The sequence below is a fragment of the Rutidosis leptorrhynchoides genome, chromosome 7 (assembly GCF_046630445.1).
Source record: "Rutidosis leptorrhynchoides isolate AG116_Rl617_1_P2 chromosome 7, CSIRO_AGI_Rlap_v1, whole genome shotgun sequence".
NCBI lineage: Eukaryota > Viridiplantae > Streptophyta > Magnoliopsida > Asterales > Asteraceae > Rutidosis > Rutidosis leptorrhynchoides.
The window spans coordinates 222,819,807-222,825,245 of record NC_092339.1 but is presented as its reverse complement, the minus strand read 5'-3'; the positions used below and the strand labels follow the sequence as shown (position 1 = coordinate 222,825,245).

At 33.7% G+C, this 5,439-nt stretch overlaps 1 long non-coding RNA gene across 1 annotated transcript; it reads left to right on the top strand.

Moving 5' to 3' along the window:
* The first annotated feature begins 3,750 nt into the window (after positions 1 to 3,750).
* On the top strand, positions 3,751 to 4,234 carry LOC139857750 (uncharacterized). Its single transcript, XR_011762674.1, has 3 exons — positions 3,751 to 3,872; positions 3,956 to 4,040; positions 4,155 to 4,234. It is a non-coding gene; the product is annotated as an uncharacterized lncRNA (long non-coding RNA).
* Positions 4,235 to 5,439: the final 1,205 nt, after the last annotated feature.

Below are 5,439 nucleotides of genomic sequence, written 5' to 3'. Positions count from 1 at the left end.
AATGATTATGCAATCTTTCTAACATGATTCTATACTTGTATCTTGCATGAAACTTGACAATTTGATTCACATGCTACATAATCGAGTCGTATTGAGCCATAGGACTAATTGAACATCTTTGACCAATCGTGACTATCGTTATTGATACAACCTATTTGTTTAGGTCGAGACTAGCATTGTTCTTGCACGCGTTACTTGTTGGAGTAAATTTACATTCATACACTCAAGGTGAGATCATAGCCCTACTTTTCAAATACTTTTATACTTTTAAAATCGTGGGATGAGAAAACATATACATTACATACTTATATATACTTTTCACATGTATATATATACTTTTCATATTTTGATACTTTGAATACTATACGAAAGCAAAGATACATACGATTCAGAACGAAAATCCTCAAGTCCAATTATCATTAGTTACACTGGTAGAGTGTAAGCGAGAAATTATGTTGTGTGGCCATGCGGGTTTGTCGAACCCTCATTCAGATGAATGAAAATACTTTCGATGTATAGTGTAGGTTCTAACACTATTATGCAGAGGTAAGATTCAGTTAAGCTTGATAATTGGGTGCTCGTGATACAAACACATCTTTTGAGATGTATACGCTTGATAAACGATTTATACTAAACCTTGCGATACAATTATACTTTATGCATACAACTATGATTTCACCAACGTTTTCGTTGACAGATTCTTTTATGTTTTCTCAGGTCCTTGAATGCTTAATAATACATGCTTCCGCTCATTCTTTTTGATACTTGCATTGGATGTCGAGTATACTTGCATACGTGGAGCGTCTCTTGACTACTTTCAAATTGTGTCGCATATGTTTCATTTGTATTTTAAACTTTGTTATGTAACTAGTTGTCGAGCTACTTTGTAAACCTTGAAACATCCATACTTATGAAATGAATGTGACATGTTTTCGGTCAAACGTTGTCTTAAAGACTTATGACCATGTAATGGGACCTACGTAGACGGCGCCGTCAAATGACGATTTTGTCGGGTCGCTACAGTTTGAGCCCGGGCCGGGGCGTTTATCTTTTTAAAGATTGCTACATTAAGGTAGCCATTTTATTATTTTTATTATTATTATTATTGCTAGTAATATTATTATTATTATTATTATTATTATTATTATTATTATTATTATTATTATTATTATTATTATTATTATTATTATTATTATTATTATTATTATTATTATTATTATTATTATTATTATTATTATTATTATTTATATTATTAATTATTAGTAACATTATCATTATTATTAAAACTATCATTATTATTATCATTAATATTATCATTTTACAGTATTATTATTACTACAAATAAATTGGCTATTATTATTATAAAAATCGTTATTTCCGTTATCACTAATAAGATTACTATTATTAATTTACTCAATGAATATTATATATATATATATATATATATATATATATATATATATATATATATAAGAAAAATATATTTATTACATATAATATAACTATACTGATATTTGTATAATAAATATTAATTATTTATCTAAAGTATAAATATAGTTAATTAAATCATTAATAAAACATATAAGTTATTAAATTAACAATTAATACTAATAAATATATAAATTTGTTCGATTACAATTATATGTGTTAATATATATATACATGATATAGGATCGTGAATCCGAGGCCAACCCTGCATTGTTCAGTTGTTCAATATAGTCATATGTATTTTTACTACAAAATACATTAGGTGAGTTCATTTGAATCCTTTTTACTCTTTACATTTTTGGGACTGAGAATACATGCACTGTTTTTATAACTGCTTTATTAAATGCTTTTGAAATATATTTTGAACTGCGAATGCATGAAATGCCTTTATAAATGTTTGACGAGATAGACACAAACAAAACATTCCTCGAATGAATTATGTGGACGTGAATTGCCACCATTGAATTAGTTGGACGTTATGATTGCCACTAATTGTTGTGAATATTTCCCCTGATTATTATGCTTGGTAACCTAAGAATTAGAATTCGGGTATGGCCCTAATTCACGCGAATCCTAAAGGTAGCTACCGAGTTTAATACCCCCACCCAGAATGTTCACTAGACGGAAGGGCTAGTGGGCGTGGTGTTTAGTACTTCGAAGTTTATATGATTATTATACAGACGAGATGTTCTGTTTTGGGGATATTAGTATGCGCATTATATTGTTAAGGTCGGTTACCAAGCCAAGCTATGAAAACAATGAAAAGTGAATGTTATGTATCGAGAGAATGATTTTATACACAGGTTATGTGTATGTTATTTTTGTGCACTAGATATGTGTACGGTTACTAAGATTTATGAAAGATGATCTCGTACACGAGAAATGTGTACTGTATTTAAAAGATATCGCATGTACATTACAGGTGGGTATAGGATTCAGGCCCATTTGTACCATGCAGGATTTAAATCTTGTGGTCTATCAACATGATGAATTTTACTGTTTTATGATAAACTTATGAACTCACCAACCTTTTGGTTGACACTTCAAAGCATGTTTATTCTCAGGTATGAAAGAAATCTTCCGCTGTGCATTTACTCATTTTAGAGACATTACATGGAGTCGTTCAAGGCATATAGAGGTCCGTTCATCGCGATGGTACCATATGTTATTGTATTCGTTCGGAAGATTTTGGACGGGGTATGACAAGTGTCATTGGCATATTGAAGGTGCGATACAACCACCTCGTCCTTTCATATTTTAAATCATTTGAATAAGTTCTTTTCCATTGTACTTTTCAAAAGCAAACTTAGACCCTCCGTTGCTAAGATGAATAGATACGGAGATAGCGGGTCACCTTGGCGCACTCTCCTTTCTAGAGAGAATTCTTTGGTCGGATATCCTATTTTAACCCTAAGTAATTATGCTTCTTTTAAATAAAGATGACACGCTATCCCAAATCCCAAACATAAAAAAGTAGGATACACACTCGGGTATAATTGGCAGTGGTTATGTTGTGGTTTGGTGGTGGTTACGTTGTTCGGTATTGGTCGTGTGGTGGTCCCGTTGTGGTCCGGTGGTGGTTCGGCTGTGGTCTTGCAGTGGTTCGGTTATCTAGTGGCGGTTTGGTTGTGGTCTAGTGGTCCGAACACGAGCACGAACCCCGACCCAACCTAATTTGAAAATTTACTTAAGGATCGCGACCCAATCCGACGTCCTCCAAGTCGAGCTAAAAGTCAAAGGGATTCGTACTCATCTGATGCTGCGAGTCGTATGTCATCTGACGAAGTACGCTTAAAGATTGCTCAATTCGCCAAAGCTTCTCAACTAGCGACGAAAATATATAGGGTCCTGCGGTTAAATTTAGTGGTGTCCTATACAATTTGAAGTGTATTTTCAACTAAAAATTTTCAAAGTAGTGGTGTCCCGTGACCCAAGGGTATACTAATAAACTAGCCACTGGCCGGGTATATGGACTTGGGTTTTTTTGGGTATACGAGCCGGGTAATCGAGTTTGTCTTTAAAGCCATCCCCGAACCCGAACCCGAACCCGAACTCACAAAAATATTAAAAATCATCCCCTTACTCGACCCAAGACCCATTTTTTATCAGCAGCTTTTTGATGGCAATTATTTACATGTTATCAAAAGTATAAGACATTTTCGGAACTGTTAACTTTTAATTTGTGCAAGTATTGCACATAACATTAACAAAATTTAGAAATTGGCGGACTAGTTCCCTCCTTTATTTCATCGAGTGTTTGATATTCCCTCTAAAACATTTCACTTTCTCCTTGTTAATTTCCTGCCCTAACATAATTTTCATTTAGGGCATAGACACTCTCGCTCGCAAGCAATTTCTCAGATTTCAGCTCGCTCTAACTTTAGGTTTGTTTCTAATTACGTTTCAATTTCAATTTGTACTGATTCTTATGAGATCTGATACGGTTAACTTAGATCTTCCTTCTCAGGTTGTGACTTTATCTTGATTATCAACCGACTGGGAAGACGATTTGGTTTTATTTCACCATTTCTCTTCTTTCTCAATGGCGTAAGGTTTGTTCCATTACCATGAAAAGTTAGGTTTTTTTTTCGATTGTTACGATTAACATAAAGGATTGGGGTTTTAAGATAAAAAAAGCCTTTCATGCAATTCTGGGGTTTTGACAGATGAGAAAACGATGGTCATCATAAGTTCAACGAAGTTATCGTCTTTTAGTAGCTCATCAGATTCATTCAATCCCTAAAAGGTTAGCTTCTTCAGTTAATCTTCAGTAGTTCATTTATTTACTCACATTTGCTATAATCTTCACTTATGCTATAGTATAACTAAGGTAACTTAAATTACGAAATTAAGATTTTTTTTATCATGAAATTGAGTGAAAAAAAAAATCAGTTTTAATTTTGATAAATGAATAAAGTACTGTTCAAATATTATAAGTGCAACTGAACATTAGAGGTATATATTTAGGATTGTAGGTGTCTATATTATATGACTTCCAATATTATAAGTACAATGACCGTTAAAAATCTAACTCTCTTGTTTTTTTGCAGCAAATTGATTGTGTTCATAACCAAGGTGTTATGGAACTTATGAGAGGTGTTAGAAGCCAATTGACCGAACCAATAACCGGTTTGGGCGCACAAGATTTAGCCTCGATGAGCTTGGGTTTATCTCATAGTTTGTCTAGATGATAAGGTAAAGCTTATTCTTATTCAATAAAACTAGGCCAGTTTTTAGTTGGCCTGAAGATTATCCTAATGCAAAATTGTAAAATTCGTGAGTTAGTCGAGTCGGTGGCTAGACGGGTCGAACACCTTGGATGGACCAGTTGTTCGAGTCCGGGATATGTCGGGCGTTGACCAATGTTGACTTTTAAAAATATAAATTTATTGACCTAAATCTGACTATGACTGACTCAGCCCGAACTTGACCCGACTTTTTTAGCATTGACCAATTTTTAAGGTGTTTTTGGGCTGTCGGGCCGGGCTAGTTCCCAAAACGATGGGTCGGCTGACTTTTTCAACCGTATCTTATTGTCATCTATTTAAGATGTTGTTTAAAAGTGGATCTTATTGTAACTTTTATGGACACTTGACATGTAGAAGTACGGCTGGCATTTTCCCGAGCTCGCTAAAATTGTGTCTGACAATATCCATTACCCCAAAGCCGTCAAGCTCATGAGGCATTTACCTTCAAAGTTGGGTTACAAAAAGTTATTAAAGATAAATTTATAAGCTGTAATATGATGAATTGATAAGTGTATATGTCAAATTTTTGATGTAGTTTGTTTGGGTTTTGCAGGCTTGCTTGTAATAGCTTGGAAGTACCAAAATGAAGTTTAGCCGACTTCAGCAAAAGTTAGTAATTGGGTCAAGCAAAGAGTGTTCCCGGCTTACTAGAACAGATCAAGAATTAGTTTATCCAAATAACATTACATTTAACTCACCAGAA